Genomic DNA, 16,059 nt, shown 5'->3' with positions numbered 1-16,059 from the left:
AATTTACTTGATAATAATTTGGGATAGACATTTAAAGACAAAAATATAAAAAATGAAATAAACAGCCTTGATACTCGATAGTCGAATCTCGAATGACAACATTAACAACATCATGGCTAAATAGTAAATAATAAATAACCTTACCTAAAAAGTAAAAATTTCGATAGTTCGATTAGTTTTCAATAGTTCGATAGTTTTTCGAAAGTTCGATAGTTTTATAAAACAACCGAGTAATTAGATAGTTTAAACTATCGAGTACTTCGATAGTTTTCACTCGGTTGTGCCCATCACTAATATATAGGTACCACGAACATTAGGATATAATTATATCAGATATATTATATTAAACTTAATATTAGAGTAACACTCTAATGTTCATGGTAACTTCGCAAATCACAATTCATACTGCTCAGTGCATTATGTTAGTATGTATACTGTATAGTAATTATTTTATCAGATTATTTTTTTTATATATAACGAAATAGTAAATTGATTTTAGTGGAATAATATTAAAATTATTCCAAAACGTTTGAGTAGTAAGTAGGTAATTAGTAATGTCTACCCAATAATAGTATGCTGATCATTAATAGGTTTCACGCTGTATATATTAGAAATACATAAATTATTATTCTATACCTGAGCACTAACTGCAAGCTAATTTATTCACAGGAGAGCATGGAGGGCATGGAGGGGGTAAAAGTACAAAAAGTACATACATTTGCTACAAAATTGGGTAACCACAGTGTAAAACAAAGGGAAAATACGGCGATTTGGGGGGGGGGGGGGGTGAGGGAGCTAATGCCCCCTTTTGGATCCGCCACTGGTAAGTGTAGCTTAATGTATTATAAATGAAGTGTAATGATTAGTGTCCTATTAAAATTGTGTTTATACATGTTCTAGGTATCTGCACCAGTGTTGGTCAACAAATTATACGATTAACTGGTGATTAGAGTTTAGGTATAAGCATTTTAAATATAAAATATTCGTGAATTTCAGGGGCCTCGCCATCGCATTGATTTAAGGAGAATCACTTAGGCAATTTCTAATCTCGTTGTCGCCACCTGAGATCTTTGTGTTAGTCGAAAATGATTATTAGTGTGTGTGTGGCGTCCATGCGGGTCGATTGTAGCGGTACGGAGGGCTCTCACACGCACTCGCACGCACATGTCAGTATGAAATATTGTGATCATGAAAAAATGTTTATTTTTCACTCAAACACACGATTCTAATTACAACAATACATCGCAACGATTAACTCGATTTGCATTCTGACAAAATATTCTTTTTTTCCACAACATCTACGAGGCATCGGTCGAGGTACATTTTTAAAATTGTATTTAGTTAATTAAATAATTGAGTTGGAAATTCTGAATTTTTTTGAATTTTTTACAATTTTTATTGCATTTTAAATTACAAAAATTAAAAATATGGCTCGACTGTTTCCTTGTATAATATATTATTACGGACAATCGAAATATTTTTCTAGAATAAAAATCGTGATAATTTTCGGCACGTACCGTTGGAATTCGCTAGGTAATTAATTTTTTCACAGTCAAGTTGTATATAATATTATTATTACATCACAATTTTAATCCTTAAGACTATTAAGGCCTAAGTATTGACAAATTCAATGAATTTATGTTTAACGAAATTCGTGTATTTTTAATTATAGATAAAATCCGTATTTACATAAATCATCGGTTAAACGCATTATAGGAGTGCCATGGCATCCCGTGCAGAGTTATCAAAACTGTATAGTTTTTAGTTATAAATGTTTTGATTGGAATCATGAACTAACATAGTTCATAGTATCTTAGTTCAATATTAGAATTTAAAGATTTTTGATTATTTTTATATTTTTTTCTTGACAAAAGTTAAAACGAATATTAATTAGATTTTATAATCACCACTGATAACTATCCATAAATAATAAAATAGATTGCTAACTCATGATTATAAAGTTAAAGCCAAAATCTACAATTTTCGTGACAATAGTGGGTTTTGTGAACAAAACATTCTGGTCCCTCGCTCATTTTCTTACCACTACCAAAATTAAAAAAATCTCGATTAACTAGTTATTAGATTATCATTTTTTTGTCCTTATTATATTATATTAATACGAATTTAGATTCGTATTTGCATTATGAGGTGAGTTATTTATATTAAGAGTTTTCGGGGAGTTATTTTTAGTATTGAGCTAGGTATATGTATATATATAAATACCCACATATCCTGCGAAAAAAAGTTTGCACACTCCTGTATGGTTAAGCGTAGAAGTTTTTTACGCAATATTTTCTCAGAAAAATCGTTGAAATAAACTATAGGTACATAGTTTATGATAATTTATTTAAATGTAACAACTTTAAATACAAACAAATAAAAAAAAAAAATCCTAATAAAAATTCCATTACGTTGCGAATCATCAAATTGAAAATAAAAGTCGACAAAACTGTCTGCAGTGCAATACAATTATAAAATATACGTATTATAGCTTTCCTCTCTTCGTTTATCAAATCATAATGTTTAGAGATATTTTTTTAACAACTTGCGAATCACAATATTGAACCACTGTGTCGGTATTGACATTCAAATTTATTCGAATTGTCATCTCGAACTTTGAAAGCTTCTGCCGGTTTCATTTCGAAATTCCATCAAGAGGTCGACGATTAATGGTAATAATAATTATAATATATGTATATAATACCACAATATCACATACATAATAATGGCTACATTTTATACTTTAGTCATTGACGATCAATAGTGATTGCGTATTACTATTTTATTATATAAATGTACCCACAAGTCATTCTCACATGAAACTACACGGATAATGGATATTATATTATATTATAAAGGTTGCCTACAGCATGTCCATTAACTCATCAACTTAAAATACAGATCGTTTTACAATGCAGTTAAATTCTACATTTTATATTTTTATATGTATAATTAATAACGTTTTGTTTAAAATTAATAACTACACTCACAATTTTGATCATTGTTACGCGCGCGTATTACATAATATTATGATAATATACAATGATTTTCGTATTCTCTATTTCTCTCATATTTATTACATTCGTTAAGACAGCGCATTTAAGACAATACCTATGCACTATATTAAAATATTTTAATATATAACATACGATTTATAGATTATATATCATAATATTATGATGCACTGTGCAACTACTTCTGTATTATATATATACGCGTGTGTCGAGTGTCTATTTTTTAAAAACAATTTTAAGCTTATGATGTCACTTGCAGCAGTTTAGTAATAATAACAATAATATGTAACTGTAAACGCGAACACAACAACAGCAGCTGTGTTGTAAAAGTATGAGCTTTTGAACGAATAAATGTTGAAGGGCTGTCTCTCGTCGTCGTCGTCGTCGTTACGAATGAAATCAACGCGAAACGGGAATGACGGTGTTTTGCGTAGGCATTTGTGAGCTTGTGGCTGTAAAAATCGTCGTTTTTATACAGAATATGGTTAGGTTTTACAAAGGTAAGTTTTACATGATACATAATAATTTGCGAAGCTAATAAATTATAAGCTTATATAAATACATTAATAATACGTGCACGCTTCTTTTTGGTGCTGTATATAGTTGTACATAGCCCTAACAATCAGAAACAGTAGAATACTAGTAGGTACGGTTATATCGATTGTTTCAGAAGTATATTATATACATAATAATTATTATTATAAGTTCGAAATTCGCGATTTTATATCGCCTCGTTAAAAAATAACATTTATTTTTTAGAGATTATTGTATTATACAATTGAAACGAGCGAGTGTTTTTTTTTCCTCTAATATTTTGTTGCAATTCTACAGATTAATTGAATATTAAATGAAATTCCAATCAATATTTATTTTTATCAAATAATAAAACAACATTATATTGTTTAACATTATGACATACAAATACAAGCAAACACAAAGGAATTCAGTCTGAGAGAAAATAAAATGTATAATATTATTTAATAAATATTTTAATGTCAATGAATACAGACAATTATTATTATTAATTGTTAGCTTTGCAACAGCAGAAGTTAAATCCGACGTGACTAAATTAAAACGATGTTTTTACAGACGGATTTTTCGTCTGTTGACTATAACTCCATGGCAGACCGCAGTTGTAGGTCACATTTTACATTATCGAACAGCGTTTTTTACTATCGCCGTAAGACGCCATATGATCAATATTCGATGATTTATTACGTGTTAATCATATTAATGTTTTAATGATATCGGCAACTTAATAACCTATTAATGTACAATATTTTACGACACCTCCTACCGCAAATATAATAATATGATCTCATTAACGCACGAGCGTTCAACAAGTTTTTTTTGTTTAATAAACACGAATCGATTAAACAATAATAATAATAATACAATTGATTCGGATAACGAGCTTGGCGTTTAAACGGAGACGATCGTAGTAGTAATAGTAACAATATTATTATTATTATTAATATCGTCGTCATATAAATAATATTAAGAAACGGAAGTTTTGCGGGTAACACGCGCGCGTTTATACGTGTGGTCTGGTGCGGACTATATTATTATTTAAAAATTTGATTATTACTAGTCATATTATTATTATACGTTGTTCTCACTACCTACGCCGAATCGAATTACCAACAAATCGATGATCAGAGTGAACAGAGAAAGAGAGAGAGAGATAGTGAAAATGAAAAAGTATCTACTGTGCTAACACTACACTGTGTGGTGAATATAATACCGGGACATCGAGCGGAGAGGGCAACGAACCTATCTTTACGACGACGACTCGTCCACAGTTTTCATTGTTCATTCATCCGGCAAAATCCACATGTTTTATTATGCATTATCTGTATACACATACATATATAATATATTACAAAGAAAAAAACGCAGTTACGGAGCCGTCGCCTTACAGAGTAACATAAATGTGTATCGGACACAATCTATGAAAGGTACACTATTATAATATCTTTATCTTTATTATTCGTTGTGGGCAAAATAAGTATAATAACAATATTATATTAATATTATGTATATGCGTGTAACTCCGAACAAGGGTCATAATAATATTGTTGTACCTATTTCAATTTTTTTTAACATATTTACACAAAAGACCAGAAAAAAAAAAACAGTTTTGTGACAAAATCAACTCGTTGGATGGTTTAATAGAGAAACTTTTCAACACTTTCAAAGAAAAGAAAATATGTGGCAATATACAGTAGGTCCTATACACGGACAAAAATATCATTCCTCGCCACTAATAGAGTTATTTATTATTTTTTGCTATCGTCAAACGATCAGTCTGCAATGTAATAACCTTCATAATAACTATAATAATAAATAATAATTATACGACTCAAGTTCTTTGATAAAAATATATTAAAAAGTCCTTTTTGTCTTCAGATACTATTGATACTATAATAACTGGTATACTAAAATATGTAATAATAATAATAATATAACGTCCTGTGTAGCGCCAAAATACGCGTTTAAATTTATTACACATTTCGTAATATTGATTATTATAGTATTATAGATTTGCTATAATATAATTATTACTTCCGTGACTTGAATATTATTATTACTATATTATTTTACTGTTCAGTATTAGTATTTATTATTTGACAGCTGTTATAACGCGGTATTTGAATATTATGATAATTTATAGGTAACTCTATTTTATACGTTGTTATAGGTATACTATTACACAATTTAGATACAAGCCAGATATCGCGTCTTACAAAGTTGAGCCCATACAATAACTATAGTTTATTGTCGAACATAGTTATTTTTCTATTCGGGTTGATCCTCTGTTTTAGACATCGCACTATCGCAGTACATTACCGATTATATCCTACACATAAAACCACATTTTTATCTTAGTAATCTTCAAAATACAAATAGATAGGTAGTTGTTTATTTACGATTGAACTACTCATTGGTCATATATAGACATGCAAAACAATAATATACACATAGATATTGCAACGAGCACCTGATGACTGAATGCTGATTACCTGTACATGTGTCAATAAATGGAAACAACTTGTTATGATTTTAAATTTTATTTTAATATTGTGTTGCGCGCGGTGGTGGATCCAATGGGAGGGCAAATGGAGCACGCCCCCCCCCCCCCCAATCACGGTAGTTTTCCTTTATTTTACATTGTGTTTAGCCAATTTTGGAATTTTTTTGTAGTTTTGCCCCCCATGCCCCTCCCAAAATTAAGCCCTCGATTCGCCACTGGTTGCACGTGGCTGGTTATACATAATATACATAATAATATGATACAAACTCTCCTATAATCCATGATTATTACAATACACATAAACGTATAATGTATTAATGTCTTTATTAAAATGCATCATCAGAAATGCATTAATATATAGGTAAGTATACACTGGAACTTTGATATCTCGAAGTCTTAAGGGACAAATAAATGCATTTCGACATTTTGAAACATCAAATTACTGAGGTAATTTAAAATATGTAAATGAATGATCGGGACTGAAAACCATATTCGATATACAGAAACTTCGAGGTACTTATACCAGAGTTCGAGATACCGAGATTCCACTAAGTAATATGAATTCGAACAGGAAATGTAGACATATCTCAATGTTATTAAATACGACAAAATTTTGTTTTAAATAATTCTATAATAGTATAATATTTATTATTTTATATTATGATTCAATCCAATTCAAACTGAAAACATATGAAATTATTACTTTGTTAATACGATATTATTTTATTAATATAATGTGACGTGGATAGGTATACTTCATATTTTTTAAATTTTATAAATATTTTTTTAAATTTCCAAAATAAGTAGGTTCCTACATATAAAAAGGTCACGTGATTTTATATAATAAAATACCTACACACTCACGCGTAACACACTGACTGCACGCGTATGCTTTTAATCTTAATTAATTTTAATATTATCATATTGTGTGTATTGTTTGCAGGTTGTATAATGCATACGCAAGATTAACATATTATTAGTATTTTAACTTTTAATTGTCCGATCGTTATGAAAAATTATAATACCAATTAAATACTTTAATTTAAACTATGCATTAAGTACTTATTAAATATGATATTTTTCTTTTTTTTTTTTCACTATTTGATATAATTGAAAAATATGGGTTAATATATATTTAACAGTACAGATTTTCCTTAAACCTAACTGTGAAAACGGTATCTAATATATTATCATACATACCTAATAATATAATTTGTTTATAGGAATCTGTTGTTCTATTCAAACATTATGAAATTAATATAGTGTCTTACCTGATTAAAGTTTTGACGCGATAATAATAAAAAACGTAACTATATAGAATGTATAAATATATATAATATATATATATAACCAGTTAAAAAAAAATGTTTGCTTAATAACGATAATAATTTTGTAACGCAGTCACTTAGGCGTGTATTTTTTTTATTATCTCTTTTTGTTATTGCTTTCATTAAATCCATCCCGGCAAATAAACAAACAAAAAAAAAAACCTAAACAAATCTTACATTTCAGCGGCGGACCAGGCTGCAACAGCGTTCAAGTCTGTAACGAATATAAGAGAAAAACTCGTTTTGCATTCGAGTGGTCGTAGGGTTCGTGGAAAGATACACAAAGAGTCACATTTTCTCTGTGCTTCTCTCTCTGTCGCTCTGCGTGTTTCTTTCTCTCTACCTATCTGTTACACATATATACAAACATACACACACACACACATAACACAGTGTTCCCCGCCGTTCGTTGTTTACTTTACTTTTAAGTGTTGGGAGGGAAATACGGTGGAAAAATGAAGAGGGACAGAGAGAGAGAGAGAGAGAGAGAGAGAGAGAGAAGGAATGAAAGAGTTTGAAAAAACCACAGGATAATAATAATATATATATATATATATATATATATAATATAAAGTATATAAAAGGCATATCGTATATATTATATATATATAGCCACAACCACCATCTCACGCGTATACATATGTTTATTTTTCGGGGCAGGGGAGGAAACGCGCGTATCAAAGAAGCGGGAAAAAAAATGTTATACGACATCAAAATATAACGGCGGATGCAAATCTATCCCGCCCGCCCACGACCGCAATCGACCGATTTTATACGGCTGTGACTCTCGCCCGCCGCCGCCGCCGCAAAGTGGAGCCCTCCTCTCCCCCGCCCGACGCCACCGCGTCCGCTCCGCCGCCGTTGACGTTCCGGCCGAACCGGATGTGCCTACACAGAGAGCAAAGACCGCGGCGGCGCTCTGGGTGCATCCTCCGTGCCATAGCTCATTTACACGCTCGTGTCGGCTATAATATTATTATTATATTCTAAATTATATTATTAATTGCGAATAATATGAATATGAATATGTATACGTATTCATATATAAATAATATAAATCACGCGATTATGATTATCGTTAAATTAATAACGTTCGGTTTGGCGCAGCTGACGCACTGCTGCAGCTATGCATAATATAATATATAATACTATAATAGTATTTCATCTCATCTAAATAAAGTGTATAAAATATAGTATTAATTTTTAGTAAAATGTTTTCATTAATTTATCTAATTAAATTACACTCCAAACATGAAGAGTTTATAGAACTAATATATTCAACACCAGCCAACATGCACACCTATTATATTTTATTAAATACAATAGCAAAAAAACATTATCATAATTTGGACATATTATAAGTACATTATATTAGAGTCAAATATAATGAATTTTAATCGTGTCTAAAACTTAATACATGTTATCATCAAAATCGAGTTTTATTGCGGGCTATTCAAACAGGTAGTAGGTACCTACACCAGATACCTAGTTATTATTACTAGTGAGGCGTAGATATTCTTGAATTAAAACATTTTACTTTTATATTTAAATTTAACTAAACAATTTATACTATCTAGTATCTACGGAAACATTGAGTGGTTTAAATAAAAAGGTCACCTAAGTCAATAAAATAGACGTTCTGTTGGTTTCAATGGTTATTAAGACCTAGAAAGAAAGTATCTTAATCACACCAAATAATTGATAAAGGTATTAGCTCCGAAAGCATAAAATCTCAGGAAGTAGGAACCTATACCAGAGTTTTGCCAAGCTTATCAATTAAACCCTAGTGGCTTATTATTTGGTTCCAAATAACCGTGCAAATTCCAGCACCTATTTATAGACTTAACCAGGAAATAGTAAATTTTATTATAATACTCTTAGCAAAGTGGGTAATTTAATGTAGGTAAATGGTAAAAACAATGCGTTGTATTTAGGTACTTTATTATTACTTGCAATATTTGTGTAGTCATTAATTTTAGGTGCTATTGATTATAAAATATACTAATATTTTTACTGGTATGTACTAGTATTTATAATCAATGCTTATACTCTGTTCAAGTTGAGAAACGTAGTCGATGGTGACCAGTTTTCGTCGGGCCGCAGACAGACAACACCTGTTCGTCCCCCTCCCTCTCACCCAGCCAATTATTTGTATACCTGTCGTGCAGTATTGCCATGCCCATGCACTGCACAAGTCGGCCGCTACGTTTCTTAACTTGAACAGAGTATTGCTAATTTTGTGTTATGTGCTTGAGTCAAAGTAATGATAAGTTCTATATTTATCTAGTAATTTATAAACAACGAAACTGACACTCAAACTGTAACTAAAATAATTAGGTACATTAAATAGTTGTCTCATTTTATTAGTAATAATAGGTATACTATATACCTACAACAAAACCAAATGCAGAAGACAATAGACAGTGTAATTTATTATTAATAAATACAATAGTATATAATATTATAACTATAATATAATATTTAATTATTATCTAATTTAGAAATTTTATCAATAAATCAATTGACAAAATTAAAAACTCATAAGCATCCATAAAAAACGTGTTTAGATACTAGATCGCACCTAATATCACAACGAAAGTGAGAAAAATATAAAGAGTGAAGTATTGAAATCGTAAATTTGTAAATATATTTTGTGTATACCTATAGGCTATAGTAGATTATTAGTACGCCTTTTATAACTAGAACAAGGTCAATAGTGATTTTAACATGAGCCTGCATGCGTTTGCTTTGTTAGAAAAGAAATCGGATTTAACACCATCCGTTACAGTGATCCACTGTACAGCAGAGCGACACCCGCACTACACTTTTTTGTTTTCAGTTTTGTAATTTTAAATATTATTATTTTATCGCAACCATTTTACTAAATTAAATAACTTTATGTAAACGTATATTTAAAGTGTAGCAGTATAATCAATGTGTAATGAAAAAGAGTACAACTGTTAATTTACACAAAGTACATAATACAATAGGTATTATAAATAATATATATGCTATAAAGTATACCTTGTTATATACCTATAACAAATATTTATTAAGTTTAAAAAATGTGTGGCATAAACGACGTAGGTAGGTATTATAATGTATAGATATATTTTAACGACAAAATAATGTATCATTAATTATATATCCCGAAACACATTATTAGACTTACGCACTTCAAGTTGTACATACGTATGAATATTAAATATGCATTTAAAGTTTCTTTAACTTGTTATAGAACGTATTTTATACTGTTTACATTTAAAATACAATATGAATAATACATAGTACAGCTAATAGCTATAAATTATATAGTCTGTTATTGTATACCATTGTACTTATTATACTATTATAGTATTAATCTAACTGTCGTAGTTTTATAATGAAGATTTCGTTTCATTCGAGACACTATACTATAATTTATTATTGTACACTATTTAAGCACTTAAAACGATATTGCTTATTGTGATTTATCAATACCGTTCGCCAGTACAAAAAACATAAAATCAAACGAATCATTATTCATTTTGTATACCATTTGCGTTAAATTTTAACGAAATAAATAATGAAATATATATGTATCGATAAACATAAGGATAATTTTTTTAGTCTAGCAAAAAAAAAATGAATATAACTTTTATTACGTTCGTATTACATAAGCTTGGTAAATTTTTTTTTTTAATTTCTATAGGAAAGCTTAGAAAAATATTAGGCTTAGTACCGATTTGATTCGTCTCGGTAGAAAAATGTGTCTTATTAAAAAAATAGCAGAATTGAACACAACTGGAAAATAATAATAATATAAAGGTTTGCTATTCTCTGTGACAACAACGCATTAATACGGCGGCCGAACCATAAATTAGTGGCCAATAATAATTAAATATAACTTCTGTGTGGAAGGCGTAGTGATTATAGCTTTTATAGATTCTGGGCGGAGCGAAGAATGGTTTTTTTCTCGTGTTTAAAATTCATGATTTATTGTAGCTCGCGGTGCCGCCAACGCCGTTGACAGGAGAACGATGCTTATAAGTTATAACATTCTAAACGCATATTGAACGCACGCGCTCAATATAATATAATAATAATAATACGAGTCGCCAATATGTATTTTTATCACACGCGACCGAAATGAACATCGATAAACTTCTGTTTAAACACATCGAATTCCCTTTTGACGGGCGACCGCGCAACGACGACCCTCTCTCGCCGAGGGATTACGGCGAGCCACCCCACATTTCATAATAATAATAATAATAACAATACGGGTGCGTTGAAAAAAAAAATAAACACCGTGCGCGTCTGCCGTTTATTCGGACGTTCCCGCGTGTGCAGATCATTATCGAACCAATGAGAAATATTATTATTTTAAACGAGCTTGCATGACGAGAAGGAAAAAAAACGTAGTTCGTATACGCGAGTGCTGCACATAATATTATACATCTAGCGAAAGTATAATATATACAGCAGGGGCGGCCAAACGGTCGACCTTGGACGATTTCAAAGCTGATCCCCTTTTGTTAGAAGCATTGGTGGAAATCGGGGAGGGGGAGCTTGAGGCGCTTAGCCCCCCAAAAGTCCCCTCCGTTTTTAGTTTTGATGGATCGAAGCCCCCCCCCCGCGCTCACATTAATGTTAGCCCCTCCTCTTCCTAAAGTTTAAATGGATTTCTTCCTATGGACTTAGAAGACTTATTATCATATATTATACATTTACTACATTACTAATGTATATATAACTGTTCGGCTTTCTTATTAATATAAAAGATAGGAACCTACATCAATCATTACATATTTCTCAAAGTATACATGCATTAGTTATTTATAGTCATATTAAATCGTAAGCATTATTTTATCATGTGAAATGTAAATTTAATATGTGATAAACTATACTTTAATGTGTACATTCAACTTAATTATTTTTAGTATATTATTTCTGTTAAGAATTCAACACTCCAATACAACCCTAGGCCCTAGCTGACAGGGAGAGTTGTAGCGATATCAATTATAATGTTGTTACTACGTAGAATGTGTGTGAAATGTTGACGTGAGTCAATGCTCACAGAGCAAAAATGTATTTTCAGTAGAACTTAATAAAAAAAAATTTGACAACCTCTGCGCGTCCAATGGGCGTCCGCTATTTTAGTTAGTATTAACGGTTTTATCACGTGTAAAAGCAAAAAATACTAAATAGTATATTATGTGCTATGTTATCAGATATTTTTTACTTCCCCCCCCCCTCAATGGTTTATATTTCTACAGGCAACCTTAACCCTTGCTGTACAGGATGTGTGTTCAGTGCGTATTTGGCGATTGATCGTTTAAATAACGTACCTACATGACTACAACTCCTTCACCCATTAGGAATTTGGTCCATTATTATTTTTTTTTTTCATAATAAATATTTTTAGCACGTCATTAGCATGAACTTCAGCAGACTTGAGAAAATAGTAATGATTTACTGGTAAATGTGTTTGATACGCGTAGGATGTTAAGTGGGGATTTACGAAATAGGTCACGACAATGCATGTTAAATTCCATGTTGATTATTAAAAAAAAAAAAATAACCTAGGAAAAATGCATAATTTTTTTATGAGATGGATGATGAAGTAGAAACATTTCTACGATCCCTCCCGCACACTATTTTTTTATTTTAGATGTAATCATGCACCGTAAAATGGAGTGAATAGGATCAAAATAAGAGAAGTTTGTTTCAAATTGATGAAGCCGGTTCAAAAGTTATTCAATATTTATTAAAAGAACGCTAATATTATATTTCTAATAAGTATGTAATTATTATATTTAGATTATTTAGATGATAATATTGAGTATCGACTACCTAATGACCATGTCGTGATTGATAAAGCATCATTTTTTTTATCACCGATAAAATATTGCTATCATTATATTTTTTTCAATTGATTTCACATTAATTAAACTTCATCCGGATAACATGGACAGACTTAAGCTTAGAACATTTTACGATTATTAATAGTTAATAGACATACGTTAATAATTTTTTCTTCAATTGTAATAGAGTTCATGATATATTTCGTGTAGAAAATATGTTTTAGAGCCTGATACTACTAATTTATTTTAAAATATGGAATGAATGGGACCAATTGAAAATATTACAATATTTTTAATATAAGGTCTCGTTAATAAATTAAAACCGTATATTTCTATACAATAATGAATTGCTTTAATATTTTAGACAAGGTGTATAACCAAAACGACTAATAAACAATATTTTTATTTTAGGTACCTATATGCATATTTTCAAAATTATAATTTAATCAATATTGTATTTTTTATTGATTATAATATAATATCTCACTATGTAATTTCACCCATAACTTTATGTCTTTATATAAACTTAATAAAATTTTTATATTTTGATCCTATATACATTTGTAAAGTATAAAATTATTCCCTATTATAACCTCCAGTTGGATAGAATAAGTAAAATACTACAAAATATTATATGAACGGTGTTCCAGTTCACCCCATCGACGTAGAAATATAGGAACACGTTTTTACAAAAAAAAAAAAACGTACAAACTCAAATATTAAAATATCGTGTCTGTGTAAAATCTAACCAAAACATTTTTCAGAAAAACTTTATCTTTAACGTTTTAAAAACTTTTTTTTTTTTTGAGTAATCAATTTATTATAATGCTATATAAATAGCTAGGTACCTCCTAATTGGAAAATTAACTCCATTGTGTATTATGATTAATGTTTCGTTTAAATCAGTATAACACTGAAATACTTAACTGCGTAACGCAATTATTGTTTAATTTTGATAAAATGGAACATTTAATTACAAATGTATTACACCATCTATTGATGTTAATATGTTATATCTACTCCTGGTATTTAAGCTTTATGTCTTATATCTATAGTAGTTAATAATGATTAATAATATCAGTCTGTTAATTAATAATAGTTATAATGATAGTTAATAATGATTTTTATAAAACACATTAGGTAATACTCGCCATGTGACGTGATATAAATATTTTATAATTATTATTATTAGGTACTCTTCAACCCGTTTATCGATATTGGTATAGGTACCTACTTTAAACTACCTGATTAGTGATTATTGAAGTTTGTATAACAGGTACTTGCAGATAATAATTTATTTCACCCTAAAGCCCGATGTAACGGCATCACACACGGTCACGGTTTAGTAACTAGATATATACCACTCGGTACTACCATTATTACTCGTCGTAATCGTGACCGATGCTGAACAGCTGCCGTTATGGTTTCGGCCTTTGTGTGTGTTTTTTTTTCTACGATTTGATGGCCAGTGGTTGCACGTTACAGGTTATTATTATTTTTATTATATTACATTTTTTAATGTATAACCGATAGAAACTTATTGGAATCATTTCGGTAATTGTAATTATTATAGTTCAAAGTACAGTGTTTATTAAGCGCAATACTCAACAGTTTTCTTCTGCTGTTTTACGGTCAGTACTTCCGATTCCAATATTAGAATATGGAATGGTTACAGGCATCCTTACTTGGCTAAATATGACTCGAACGTGTCCAAAATAGATTTCTTTCTTACGTCGCCCATATTATGTTTAAGACATTACATTCTACACATGATTATTCCATAATACGTAGAAGTTATATTATACTGGAAGTACCATTGCTATCATCTCGTCGACACTGCACTTAATAATCACGGTCCTAGGAGTCCACGGTCCACGGTGCCTAGGAAGCACAATAGATGCTCGTGATTTCCTCACAAACGTAAGTTTTCGTATCCTTTTTTCTTCTCTAGAAATCCCTCCCTCTTCCAAGTTCCAACCCACAATGCATCCTATGCACACTATATAATATGCATCCCTTGCATAAAATGCATCGATATTTAATAGTCTTCATTTTGATTTTAATGTGTAAATAAATGTGTTATAGTTATATAAGTTTGCTGTAGAATAGATGTACCTATAATATTACAATTTAATTGATATTTATATTGAGCTGTCTTTCCTATTATATATATTATATGTTAATGTGTATTACCTTTAACTAACACTATTACTTGTAAATTCAAACTTTAAACCTAAAATTGCCGATTTAAAAATCTGAAGTAGCCAATTTAAATACCAGATGTTTGTAAAAATATAAAACGTAAATAATAATATAAGTGAGACAGAAAAATACGTTTTGCCCAAAAAGTTTAATGCATTTTCCGCAACACCTCTACAGATTGAAAATTGAATACAAATTTTACTTAGGAGAAGTTTCTTTACCAAACTACCTACTAGTTTCCGTGAAAATTTCGGAAACTTCAAAACAAACTGTAAAGAAATAACATAAACAACCAAGCTTATGAGTGTACTCGTTTAACGGCAGATATAAATTTAAATAGTTACTATAATGTTAATATATTATTATTAATTTTACTCGTGCGATAATATTGTGTTCTTTAAATATATCATATTTTACATACGTCATACATCATAATAATATATCCGTTTATTATAATATTATTAAGATCATCATAGTCATTATAATATATTATTATGTTCGTCCGATAGGAACCTCTGAAATTTGGTTGGTACTTATGAAGTTACTAATTAACTAACGCGGTATGGACGATACACAATTATTAAAGATGAAAACTATAGGTAGGTACATTGAAATGTACACAATTACGCGAATAA

The sequence above is a fragment of the Acyrthosiphon pisum genome, chromosome A3 (genome assembly GCF_005508785.2).
Source record: "Acyrthosiphon pisum isolate AL4f chromosome A3, pea_aphid_22Mar2018_4r6ur, whole genome shotgun sequence".
In the NCBI taxonomy this organism is placed as follows: domain Eukaryota; kingdom Metazoa; phylum Arthropoda; class Insecta; order Hemiptera; family Aphididae; genus Acyrthosiphon; species Acyrthosiphon pisum.
Note: the sequence above shows the minus strand (reverse complement) of the source record.